A 13,619-nucleotide genomic window follows, 5' to 3' on the forward strand; every position below is an offset into this window, starting at 1 on the left:
GGAGGAAAGAATCTGATGTGGAGAGCAGACTGCTATCCTCTGGGAAGGGATCTAGGTACTGTTTAAAGAAATGTATGGAAATCTTCATCCGTAATAAACTAATATCCAATGCTAACATCTTAAAATGTCTGCTGCTTGGTCCTTTCCCTCACTTGGTTGGGGAGAAATAGGTCTTTTCATGCATCCTTCTTTCACAATCACAATGGAGAAGAAATATATATAGGAAACTCATCCTTTAGTGTGTTTGGAACAGCATGACATGAAAGTGAACAGCAGGGAGCCCATGCCTCGAGTTCTACCAGAGCTTGTAAGAAGTGAGGAGCTGGTGGTGGACAAGGCAGCACATTGAGTGAGATCATAGATAGGAGAACCAAGGGAGATGCGAGGGAGGAAGTTCACACTGAAATGTGCAGTTAGGCTGGGGTGCTGCCAGGCTGGCACTGGGAAAGGACTTCCTCCCTCATTCGTTGTCCTGGAGTAGGAAAGCCATGCGGGGGTTGGGGGAGAGAGCATTGGGAATGGGAGGGAAGAGATCAGGATTTGGACTCCGAATCTATCATAATTGTGGCCCTGGCATGGTGTTGCCTTCTTTGTCTTTGGCTTCTTCCAACTTCAAGGGAGGGGGCAGATGGGATGGCAATTGAGAATTCTACTTCATGAGGCAGGATTTTTAAAGACAAAGGCAAGGGAAGAGAGGATGAAGGAGAACTTGAACTCTTCTATGGATACAATACCCATGGGGCCTTACTTAGATGGGCCTTATCTTTCCTGCAAAGCAGGGAAGTCTGTTAAAGTTGGTGTTTACACAGAAGGGGCAATGGGTAAGCTTTTCCATCAAAGCACACCAGCCCCACTTAGAAGACTAGAGTGTGAGTTTATAATGAAGCTAGTTTTCTGCTTAGTTGATTTCTCCTTAGGAGTGTGAAGCAGTTATTTTACTCAAGTCTGAGGTTAATGTTGCCATCACAGGTCACAGTTTCCGGTTGAGTCTGGATGTTGTGGCTGATAGACAGGGCCTCTGGCCTCATCACAGCAAGCCTTGGTTCTTTGTATCATGAGGTGTGCCTATCTGTGTGCCTATTTAGCTTGGTATATCCATCTGGAGGAACTTCACATTGCTTCACTTTTCTGGGATAAATCCTAACATTCTGGGGATGTGCGTTAATTTGGATTCAGCATTATTAAAGACAAACAACTGAGGTCTTGTGACTGTAGAACTACAGGAAGATGGTATGGTGTGAAACTTTTTGGCTTGATAATGTGTGAAAGCCACACTGGTTTTCACTCCTAGTGTAGTACTCAGCAAGTTATACCAGATATCAAATGCTTTATTATATAATAGGTTAGTGCTATATGACTTGGCCCAACTACACCCTAATGCATTTGAATATATTAAGGCCGGCTGGATTTGGCTGTGATGGCTAGCACTTTAAGCACACTAAAAGCATTTCAACTTGCAATATCTTCAACTTATGATGGACTTACAGGACTATAACCACACCATATGTTGAGGAGGGCTGATGTTTCACTGCAGGGGCATGAAGACATTATTTATGGTCTCAAGGCACTGTGCTGCAGGTGTGACTGTGTCTTCTTCAGTTCAGTCAGAATGTGACAGGGATGAGAAGTGAGGCCGTGAAGAATTGATTAGGCCAGGAGGGAACTCCCTGGTCAGTGGTATAAAAGCTCTTATTGAAGACCCTTCCACCAGGAGAAACAGATACATTGTGGAGAGAGATGTAGGAGACTGGAAAGGATGAATTAAATGGGGAGGAGATGGAAGTGTAAGGGAGGGAATATTGGGATAGACAATTAACCATAAGCGCCATTTGAGGGGCCATATGGAAAAGTTGCCACTGAAGAAGCATTTAGAATATATACATATATGAAAGGAAACTAAATGGAGTATCCAGATAATGGGGAGACAGTCACCCCAACTAGTCATGCCACCAAGTGAAGTGTCCAGTGCAAGGAATAGGTTAGATCTTGCTGAGTTGTTGGCCCAAGGGACTCCATGGAAACCCCCAAGCATTGCAGGTTACTGCCAATGCTATTGGTTGCATCCCACAAACTGAGAGTAAGGCCCTAATTCTGAAGACAATACATATCTCTCCAAACCCAGAAATGTTGAGTTGGTACCTATCTTGAGCCTTCATGCCTACTAGCTAGTATTCACAGTCCTGGAGGATGCTCTACATGCTGTGAAAGGAGAAATGCAGTCACCAACTCCATTTCGAAGCCTGGGACCTACAACAGTGACCCGCTTGATGGATAAATTGTTTGCAATAGTGACACAAAAGTAGTGGGAGTAACCAACCACTCTTCACTCAGCTTTAACATCCACTTCATAAGATTTATCCCATATTTGATATTGCTCTGTGGCCAAGAAACTGGTATGTATAAGCCATCGGTCTAGGGGCAAACCAAATATTGTTCTAAAGTAGTGATTCTCAACCTGTGAGTCATCACCTCTTTGGGAGGAGGCACATATCAGATATCCTGCACAGCAAACATTTATATTATGATTCATAACAGTAACAAAATTATAGTTATAAATTATAGTTATGTTAGGGGTCACTACAACATAAGGAATTGTATAAAGGGTCACAGCATTAGGAAGTTTGAGGACCACTGTCTTAAAGGAACATAGCATTAAAATGACTACCGGTGACATTCAGCCAATACCCATAGATCAGTGCTCCACTCGGCCATCATCAGCTTAAGAAGTAGGTGGGACCCACAGAAACCCACAGTTGGACAATATGCAAAGTGAGAGACTTTGGAGCACTCAGTCCTAAGTGGGATGTCTTCATCAAACCCCTCCCCTCAGGACTCAATGAGCTATGTAAGAAAAGGAGGCAAAAAGAGTTTAAGAGCCAGAGGTGGTGGGTAACTCGAAGAAAACGGCGTTTCACAGAGATGACGGCAGTACGCGCAGGGCCTACACAGGTTCAAGCTAGCCAGAGTCCCAAAGCTGAGAGGGGGAAGTAGACGAAGGCTCTCTCACCCCTAACCAAGAAGCTATCTCCAATTGATTCCTGCTTGTAAAGGAAAATCAGTTTTTTTCAATGGAGTCTCACTGGACGTATCAACCACACCTCAGGGCAGGCCTCATGGTCAGCAGCGGTTGGCCATCCCAAAACCACCTCAATGGTATTTTTGTAGACTTTTTTTTGTCTCATATTACTTTGGGCATTTTTATTTCTTAGTCTTTTGCTTGTATATTTTGATTTCCACGTGTGTGTGTGTGTGTTTTTCTTATTTTCATTTTTGTTTTTTAAAGAAAGTGAGAAGGATTCAGAACTGGATGGGTGGGGACATGGGGAGGGTCTGGGAAGAGTTGGGGTCCAGCGTGATCAGAATGTATTGATGAAAACGATTGTTGCAGTTAAAAATGTTAGTATTAAAAATAAAAATAAAAAGACTCTTCCACCTCAGGCCTCCTCTGCCTTGTGAAGACTGCAGTCATTCCCCTCCAGAGTGTAACTGTCCTGGCGGGAGTAAAGACAATCTAAACAGACACTTGGGGGCTCTTCCTTGCTCGTGCTATTAAAGCAACAGATGCCAAAGAATGGGACTTTTCCCAGGACTCTCATGCTGGGAGAAGAAGAGTATAGGGCCCTGGTGCCAGGCAGAGGGGAGCTGAACTTTCCTTTGGTTCAGACTGCTTTTCAGGAGAGACAGGAGCAGAAACAAGGACAGATTGAGGACAGAAAGTGCCACACTTGCATTTACGCATGCTTCCAGCCTTCTCTTTAAGCCCAAACATTCTGTGAGTAACTGGGTGATTGTGTCGCTGAAGTTCCGTGTCTTCTCCCAGTGTGGCCACACTGAACACATCTCCTTCTTGGCTCTTCACTATTCCTTGTCTCCTTGATTGGCCTCTTGAGGGTGGTTGGCTGAGTCCATCTTGTTAGGGCTGCCAGGGTCCAGGGTCTGACCCTAACAACTTCAGTAACAAGATGACCCAGTCCTCCCCAGATGCTATATCCGCTGGCATCTTGACCTTGACCTCCCCAGCTTCCACAGCTATGAGAGAAACACTCTGTTCCTTGTCAGTCTCCCAGTCTGTGGCGGTCTCTGATAGCAGCCCGAAGGCCTGGAGCATGAGGACAGGGGCTAGGCAGTTGCAACCCTGGTTCCCAAGAGCTCACGTTTCAGTGATTCGTTATCCCCCCAGCCATAAGTGGTCAAACCCCAGAGTGTTTGGAGCAGGAACATCTTTAAAAAGATAGGTTCCCTTTCAGCCTGGAGAGCTCAGCTAGCCAGCTGGACTCCGGCCGCTTCTCTGCTCTAACTCAAAGGCAAAGCTGGTTTCTATTTTGATCGTGCTCAAAGATTCCAGGCACGTTGACTCTGACCTGTGCCTCCCACATTCTGGGCAATGTTCTCAAGTGAAGTCCTGGCAGAGACTGGATGGGTTCACAGAGGTCTAGAATATCCGGGTCATCTAAGGACAGTGATGCGTGGTTCTGCCTGAGTCATTGGATTTCTTGAAGAAAGTCGATAATGCCTCATCCCCTTGTCTCTAGAGCTGCAGAGACTATCTAAATGTTTGACTGTTCTTTGTCTAGAAAACAAAAGCACGTACTTTGGGCAGCATTCAACAAGCTAAGGACCATTACGGTGTTTAGAAGCAGGAGAGTGTGTCTTGGTCCATTCGGGTGCTGTGATAGAGGACAGTAGCTTGTAAATAACCCAGAAGACCAATGTCAAGGTCATTCAGATCCAGCCATAGTCTGCTGAGGAACTGCACTGGGGTATGGTGCTCTCATGTGATGGAAGAGACAAGGCAGGTCTCCACGCCTTTTATTAGGGCACCAAGCCAGTTCACAACAGCCCCACTCTTAGGATGTAATCACTTCCCAAGACCCTGCTACCCAAGGATGGCACGCTGGGAGCAAGAGTTTTAATAAAAGGATTTTGGGAGGATCACAAAATTCAGTCTGGGGAGATGAGTCAGGTTCACTGGACTTCAAGGTTACCTTCCCAGCTTCGATTATTTGTGACAGGGCTATAAGGACTGATAGATTGTAAATCTCCACAGTGGGTTCCTGTTTGGAATCTCATACCGGATGAATAAATTTCATCCCTTCCTTCAGGATGGGTGCTATCCATCCATCTGGACATTGTGATGCCCAGAGAGGTATGAGCTAAGCCTGAGTCTCTTGACTATGTTTTCCCCCAGGGCATCCCTACTCTGGGGCTGCCCACAACTTCCTGTCTCAAACCAGGAGGGTGCTGCCCTCTGGGGCTTGTCTCAGGGGATACGAGGTTTTTTTTTTTTTTTTTTTTTTTCTCAGCCCTGTGTGTGGTGACTGGAAATGTCCCAGCAATGGAGGAGACCCTGCCAGACCTGCCTGTTGTTTCCAATAGCCCCTCAGAGGCTGAACTAATTGGCCCTGTGGAATGCTCAAATGTACCGCTTGGAGTTCCTGGTGACCGCGAGGAAGGCACTGGGGGGCTAGTCGGGTGGGTGCTCACTGGGCACATGGGTTTTCATTCAGCGCATGTTTTCCTTGGCCTGCCATCAAAACACAGAGGTGGATGAAAACCAATTTGTTAACTTCTTGAGAAGAGTGGGCCAGCTGCGGGAAGGCTCCTGAGGCAAAACTCCCAGGCTAAAGACCCGATATAGGCCTCTGCCATGCTCTCGTTATCCTGCCGGGAGCCAAACATGCACACTTCTCAGACCCTTTAAGTCCTGGCCAAGCCTCTTCCTGCAGGAAACCCTCTTTACTGTCCTCAATCTTATTAGCAACTCACTTTCCCCCGTGGGGTGGAGTGTGTGCTCAGCACCAATGGGAGGACTTGACAGATTTGACTTTATGCTTATTATGATGATTCACCCTGCAGTAGAGTCCTCTACTCCAGAGGATCTGGGGCTCCTGTTTTCTGAATGCAGCTTGTCTCTTGTGCCTATTGTCTTGGGTTTTTATTCTTTAAAGGACTGTAAACAAGTCATAGTTTTAGGTCCATGGCATAACCGAGCAGAAAACAGATTTCCCAGATACTCCATGTGTCCTCCTCCTGGCCCTCAAGCATCTCCACTCTCAGCATCCCGCCACATCAGAGGGATGTGTTTGTCATAACCCTCGAGTTCCATCAGCATCATTGTCATCCAGATCCCACAGCTTATACTGGCTCGTTCGTAGTGTCGCACATGCTCCCTCTGCCTTTAGGCAGACACATGATGCTATCACCCAGCAGAGTACCATACGCAGGAGTGTCTGCTCCCAGATTCTCTGAGATCAACCTGCCCATGGCCTCCCCCAATGGTTTGGCAACCACTGGCTTTTCACTGTGTCCATAGTTTCACATTTTCAGTGTTAGGAGCTTAAAACCATACTGGACAGACATATATCATCTTAAGATCCCTCTTTCATCTAGCAATCTGGTTTAAGTTCTCTCCCTCTGCCTCCTTTTTCTCTCTCCCTCTCTCTCTCTACTTTTCTATTTGTGGGGTTGCAAGGAGTTACGACCCGGGGCCTTGCACACGCTAGACAAACACGTGGGTGTGGAGCAGTAACTCCACCCCTATGTGTAGGTTTTCGTTTAGGCAGAAGTTTTCAATTCCTTTGGGTAAAAAGCTCAGAATCAGTTGTGCAGGCCCTGATGGCGACATTGTGTTCGGTTGTATGTGAAAGTGCCAACCCATCTTCCAAAGTGTCCATTTCACCTTACCTTCCAACCAGCAGTGCGTGCACGTTCCCACTGTTCCACGTCGTGTCGAGGCATACCTTCAGCTCTTTACTTCATAGTTTTCCTGGTATCTTGTGGTGAGGAGTGTATTCTCATAGGCTTAGTTAGCACCCAAAGCACTTCCCCAACGCAATGGGAGTGCTCCACCAGGTGGGCTCTGAAGCCCAGCACTGGGTATGCCTTCTTGCATGCTTAAGATATTCGATCCTTTTCTCATTGCGAAGACAGGATACCTGGCGAGAAGCAATTTAGGCATGGGGGGAGGGCTGGATTTGACTCACAGTGGCGTTCCAGTCCATTATGACATGGAAAGCATGGCACAAGGAATATGAGGCGGCCGGCCACATGGCATCTGCCATCAAAAAGCAGAGAGTTGAAGGGTGAGATGCCACTCAGTTCCTCCTTCATTCAGTAGGGGACCTAAGCCCACGGCATGGTGCCACCACATTTAGAACTCAGTCTTCTCATTACAGACAGGCCCTCAAAGACCTGTCCAGAGATGTGTCTTCTAGGCACTTCTAGATCCAATCACACTAGCAGTATTAGCCATGCTATATGTATGTGTATACATATATACACAGAAGTATATAATATAATAATTATAATATAATATAGATAATATATTACATCTGTACATATAATTTCTTTTCTAAAATCTATGTCTAAGCATTGCAACACTAGCTAGAAGACATTAAACCAATCCAGTCAGGTCATTGTAACAACTTAGTGGACTCAAAGCAAGAATCTGGCTGGAAAAACCCAGTCCCAGCCAAAGAATAAATATAGAGACTGGAAATGCCACCTATGGTGGGCATGTTACCCAGGAATCAGGTGCAAACAATGAACAGGGGTCACTAGTTAATAGAGAGCTGGTTCCTGTGTCACTCACCCACACTTCAAGACTACAGCCAAGGCCAGTCCGGCCTGGTGTCATTGCTCACACCATTAACAGGGAGGTTTCCGAAACACTGGAACAGGCCCAGAGCAGAAACGTGTTGGGACACTTCCTCTGCACTTCAGCAGGACAAACATCTATTCTGGGTTTGGGCTGTTTCCAAGTTGGGTTACATGATAATAAACAATAGGGATTTTAGAGAGGAGGGGGAGCGAGTGAGATTTTTTAACTGGGTACTTTGCAAAACACAATTAAAACAGTAATTGAAAGAAGCGATTAAGTAGAATAGTTAGATGCACGAAGAATTGTCTGTGGTTGTAAAAATGTTTCCCACCATGATCCTTGTTTATCCCTCGGATGTTTGGGAAGATCCGTTGAGGCCATATTTTTTTTGTCTAGTCATTTGTGTTTCCCATAGACTCGGAGGACTTTCTTTTATAGACTATCAATAATTATCCATCTGACTCTGAGGGTAAAAATGGAAAGTAGAAAGTTCAAGAAATCAATTAGCTGCCTTACATTTGCTGAGAAATTCAGGACAGCATTTGAGACTGAAACTTACAAAGTAAGTCAACATAAGATGAAGAAGTAAATTAACCCAAGTGACAAAACGAAAGGAAAGGCTCTCATGCAGCCTCATAAATTTCCTGCTTGATGCATTTCGAGTCTCCAATTTCTAATAAAATTCTCATGAGAACAGAGCACTGCTTCATAAAAGGCCCTGAGCTCGCCCCATGAGAACCGGCTGGTTTATAAGGGCACATGGGTTCAAGGCTGTGGTTTATTTATTAAAAATTTCTCAGTAAATATATCATAGTTGACTGGAGACTGCCCTGAGATCATGCGGAGACCATGTTTCACTCCCCTTGTCCCTAACCAGGAAGGAAAACAAGAAAAATCACGTCAGGAACTCCCTGATCCAGAAGAAACTATGGCTTTTTTGCTGAAGAAAGTTCTAAGCTCCTTTTGTTTACCTCCAGTCCAGAGACTGCAACCTCATGGAAGAAACATTAGGGTGTTTCGGACATGGTAACGGGCAAGAAGGCCTTCCTAAGGCTGAAGGAAGCTTGGCTTGTCCTTGTCATAGTCAGGGTCGCAGGGCATAAAGGGGACGCTTTGTAGTTACTGAAGATCCTGTGTCTGAAAGGTCAGGTGTGTGTTAGTCTCCCTCTCCTCCCCCTCTCCCCCTCTTTTCCCTTCCTTCCCCTTCCCCCTTTCTTCCTTCTCCTTCCTGTTTGATAGGGCATGCAGCCGAGGCTATATAGCCAAGGATGCCCTTGAAATTCTGATCCTCCTGTCTCTGCCTAAGTGCTAAGATTCTGCAGTCCTATGGATCGGCCCAACAGCTTTGTGCATGACAGGCAAGCAGTCAGCCAACTGAACCACCTCTCCAGTCCTGTATGTGTCCTTAAATGTCACCATGAAGCCGGTGAACTCACAGCTCACACAGCTCTTGTGGTCGACCTTCCCACAGCCTAGGGGAATAGTGCTCACTCATGCTGTATTTTCAATCTGGACCAAATACTTCACTAAAAAAAAAAAAAAAGCTGGATTGAGTCCTGCGTAGTCCTCTGATGGGGCCCGCTCTTACCATTACAGTTTAGAGGAAGGGAAATTTCACGTGGAAAAGGCTAAAACCCTTGCTGAAGTTACACACCCTGTCAGGGTCAGAGCAGGCTGGGGAGCCCGGGCCAGCAAACCTCACTGAGATGTGTGGGACCACAGGTCTAGATCTAGGGAGATAGCATGTGTGACAACTCAGGGACCTTCCTCAATATGATTCCACCTGCCCTGACTCCTTTTCAAATAAACCCATGTTTGGAGAGGCCTGACTGAACCAGAAGGCACAAAGATGCACAAGGGGCCTTTTGCTCCCTTTTGTTTGTGCCTTTGCTGAGGGCAATGAGGCCCATCCATGTATACACCAGCATGGTCTCCAACCTAGGTCATGTGCATGGCTCATGTTAGCTCCAAACTTGTGGGTTTATCTAGAGCTAAGCCTGAGCAGGTTGAGTCTGCAGGCAGGTATCTTCCCAAGTCTTCTGCAGGTCCAGGCATTACACTGGAGTTCACTGACCTGGGTTCCACATCTTGCTCTGTCCCTGATACGTGAATCGACTATGAGAACCTCCCTCTATGTATCCAAGGGTAATAAGAGTGGCTTGTGTCTGACTTCAGAGCTGAGGGCAGGGCCAATACTGTCACAAAAACACACTCACACACTTCAGTGGATGAGAGCAGGCTCTGGGCCATGGCTAAGGACACATAATTATGAAGTTTCTTAAAAAGTAGGTTTTGTTATTTATAGTAATTTTAGATTCATAGAAAAATTGAGCTAAAGATGCAAAGGGCACACCTGGCCTCTGCCTTCCCACAGGTAGCCTCCTTCAATATTAACATCTGCATCCCAGGGTGCTCTGTCACAATCTGTAGACCTGCCTGGCACGTCATTATCTCAGAGGCATTGATTGCGATAGTGTCATCTACCCTGGGCATTGAACACCTGTGGCTTTGCACACCTGAGGGCACTCTGTCACAATCTGTGGACCTGCCTGGCATGTCATTATCTCAGAGACACTGATTGCAATAGTGTCATCTACCCTGGACATTGTACACCCGTGGCTTTGCACACCTGAGGGCACTCTGTCATGATCTGTGGACCTGCTTGGCACATCATTATCTCAGAGTCACTGATTGCACTAGTGTCATCTACCCTGGGCATTGTACACCTGTGGCTTTGCACAAGTGAAGCATGATATGCCTCCCTTGTCATGTGACCACACACCTCTGCAGGCCCTGAACCAGTCTCTGACTTTCTCACAATGTCTAATGAAATTATGCAACATGAGGCCTTTTAAGAATGGCTTCCTTTCCTTGGTCATTGGCAGGTGCATTTCCACAGAGTCCTTCCGTGACTTGATGGTTCCGTTTCTTTTAGTGCTGTACGGTATCCTACTATCTGCAAAGAGCTTGGCCTCCCTCTCTCTTTCCCTCCCTTACTCTGTCAGTCCCTCCCTCCCTCCTTTCCTCTGTCTGTCCCTTACTCTGTCCCTTCCTCTCTCCCTTCCTCCCTGTCCACTCCCTTTCTTCCCTCCCTTCCTTGTGTGAGTGTGCCATATATGTATATGTGGTAAATGAGCCCCAGTGTGGTCTAGTGTGTGTGCTGTGTAAGGCCCTGTGGAGCCAGAAGAGGATGATGGGTAACATGCTCTATCACTCTCTGTGCTGACCCCTTAAGTCTGGGTCTCTTATTGAATCTAGAACTAGGCAAATGGTCAGTAAGCTCCAGTGATTTGTCTCCATCCCCCAGATTTGTGATTATATACCCCAGTAGTCACACCCTGCCTTTTTACTGGGTGCTGGGGGGATCAGATGCATAGCAAGCATTCATACCCACTGAGCTGCCTTTCCTGCTTTTTTTTTTTTTTAAAACAGGGTTTCACTATGTAGCCCTGGCTGTCCTGAAACTCACAAAGATCTATGTGCTTCTGCCTTGGAGAGCTGGGATTAGAGGCAAGTGCTACAATCCCCAATTTCTTTCTTTTTTCTTTTTCTTTTTAAAGGATTTATTTATTCTATTTATCCTTTATATCCTTTATACAGTATTCTGCCCACATGTTTGCCTGCCCTTCAGAAGAGGGCACCAGATCCCATTATAGATGGTTGTGAGCCACCACATGGTTGCCAGAATTTGAACTCATGATCATTTGGAAGAACAGACAGTGCTCTTAACCTTGAGCCATCTCTCCAGCCCCCCAATTTCTTTTTCTCAGTGAAGACAGCAATAGGAGCCATGTGCATTAGTAAACCCTTCAGACTCTACTGTACATAGCCACTAAGGAGCCTAGCTCATGAGCAATAAATTTAATTTGGTGTTAAAGAAACTGGATGAATCAGGGTGGTAGTGCACATCTGTAATTCCAGCACTTGAAGAGGCAGAGACAGGCAGATTTCTCTGATTTTGAGGCTAGCCTGATCTACAAAGCCAGTCCAGAGATAGTTGAGGCTACAACAGAAAAACCTTATCTTGAAAAACCAAAAACCAGAAGCAAGAAAGTGAAAGAGTGGGCGGATGACTGTCTCATTGTTAGCCCTTGAATATCTAATTATTGGCATGGACCTTTACAGCCTGAGTCCATCATGAGAGGGCTGGCAACTCCTGGGAAAATGCAAATTGTGCTGCAGAGCTTCACTTTTAGCAAGACTCATGTGCCATCCACGCACTGACAGCAACAGGGCGCATAATCAGCCCCTCAAGTCGAGGCCGTTGGTGGGATGGAGCATCTTGAATTAAAGGGGGCTGCTCCAGGGGAGGAGCGCCACCAAGCAGCCAATGGCACCAGGCCAATTGTCATCTCAGACTCCCCACTGAGTGAGTGTCAGCTGCACCAGCAAGCCAGGGTTGGAAGGGTGTGAGAAACCTTTGCTTCTAAAGCCAAACAGGGGATTGAAACACACCCAAAGCCGACTTTAGCAGCTCACCGCAGAATGTCTTAATTAGGACTGTCAACAAAACCTTGGCCTCTGGGTGCACTGAAGTGTCAGCTAATTCCTGCACACCGAACCCTTTATTTTCAGGCCAGAACCAGGGTTCAGTGTGACCATGAATTGCACAAGACAAGGAGGCAGCTGGCTGTTTATTTCAAACCCAAGTCAAGCTAAGCTAGATATAGTGTTCAGCTATAAATTATTAGAAATATATGACTACAACCCTGAGCATGTTCTTGGGTGCACAACTTCCAACTGTACCTGTTTTCTTCCCCTTACGCAGATTTTCGTGATTGAGCAGTACCCCTGACTGCTTGAGAACCAAACAAATGTATTTAAAACCTCTGAATTCTTGCAACTGAGAGTGGAACTCGGATATGAATAGCAGAGTGAGAGGTTGCCTTCGACTTTGCAATGGCTGTGATTGAAACCAAGCAAAGAAAACTATGGTCAAACCCCTTCTCCTCACATGCCCAGGCCTCAGGCCATCTCAGGCAGGTCCTCCCATCCTGTTGGAGAGCTCCGTTACTTGCTTTATGGGGGCTTTTTATTGCTCTCCTTGCATTTCTGAGAAGGAACTCTGTCTTCATTTCCTAGGACTGTGAACAAAGCTTCCATCTTTATGCCTTGCACTGTCCATCAGAGATGGTGAGGTGTCTCTGTTTTTATGGCATCAGAGAGAGAGGACTGTTATAGAGTGTTGGGGAAACCAAAGGTGAGCAGTGATGTGTGCTCCTTACCTGTGTTACTGAGAAGCAGGGAGCTTCCTTGTTTGGCCAAACTGCAGGCATAAGGAAAAAAAAAGGAAATCTCTTTAATTTGTCCAGAGTTACTTATGAAGAAGAAGAAGAAGAAAGAAGAAGAAGAAGAAGAAGAAGAAGAAGAAGAAGAAGAAGAAGAAGAAGAAGAAGAAGAAGAAGAAGAAGTAAACAAAGAGGGAAAACGTGAATTTGTGTGCTGGTGACAATAGGTTGCTTTGCTTTTCTCATTTCGCCTTGAAGAGGCACACTAGGGCAAATCCTGCTATGTTTTCGTTCAGCTCCCATCCTCCGCTGCATCTCTTCCCTTCCCCCACCCCAGCCTTGCCAAACTTGTCTCTTACAGCTGCTGGAAAGAATTGAGCTCCACCAGGACCTGGATTCCAAGTGCCCTGGAAACCCTGACAGGGATGCTGTCACGAGTCTATATCCTTGTGGACTTTTCCATGGCAGCTTTCCATGGCGGTTTCCTCCTCCAAACTGTTAACTTAAAATCTGGACTAGGGCTATCACTTTCAGAGCAGGCCACACTGTAACATAGTCAGCGATGACGTTGACTTCAGTCATCTCCCAGGGAACTTGTTTTGTCTACGTCTTTAAAAAAAAATACTAGTTTTGTTATTTCAAAATTATGTGTATGATGGTGGGAGGTGGTGGCGGACACCTTCAATCCTAGCACTCAGGAGGCAGAGGCAGGTGGATCTCTGAGTTCAAGGCCAGCTTAGTCAACAGAATGAATTCCAGGACAGCCAGTGCTACACAGAGAACCCCTATCT

This window comes from Acomys russatus, chromosome 27, assembly GCF_903995435.1.
Source record: "Acomys russatus chromosome 27, mAcoRus1.1, whole genome shotgun sequence".
NCBI classification, from domain to species: domain Eukaryota; kingdom Metazoa; phylum Chordata; class Mammalia; order Rodentia; family Muridae; genus Acomys; species Acomys russatus.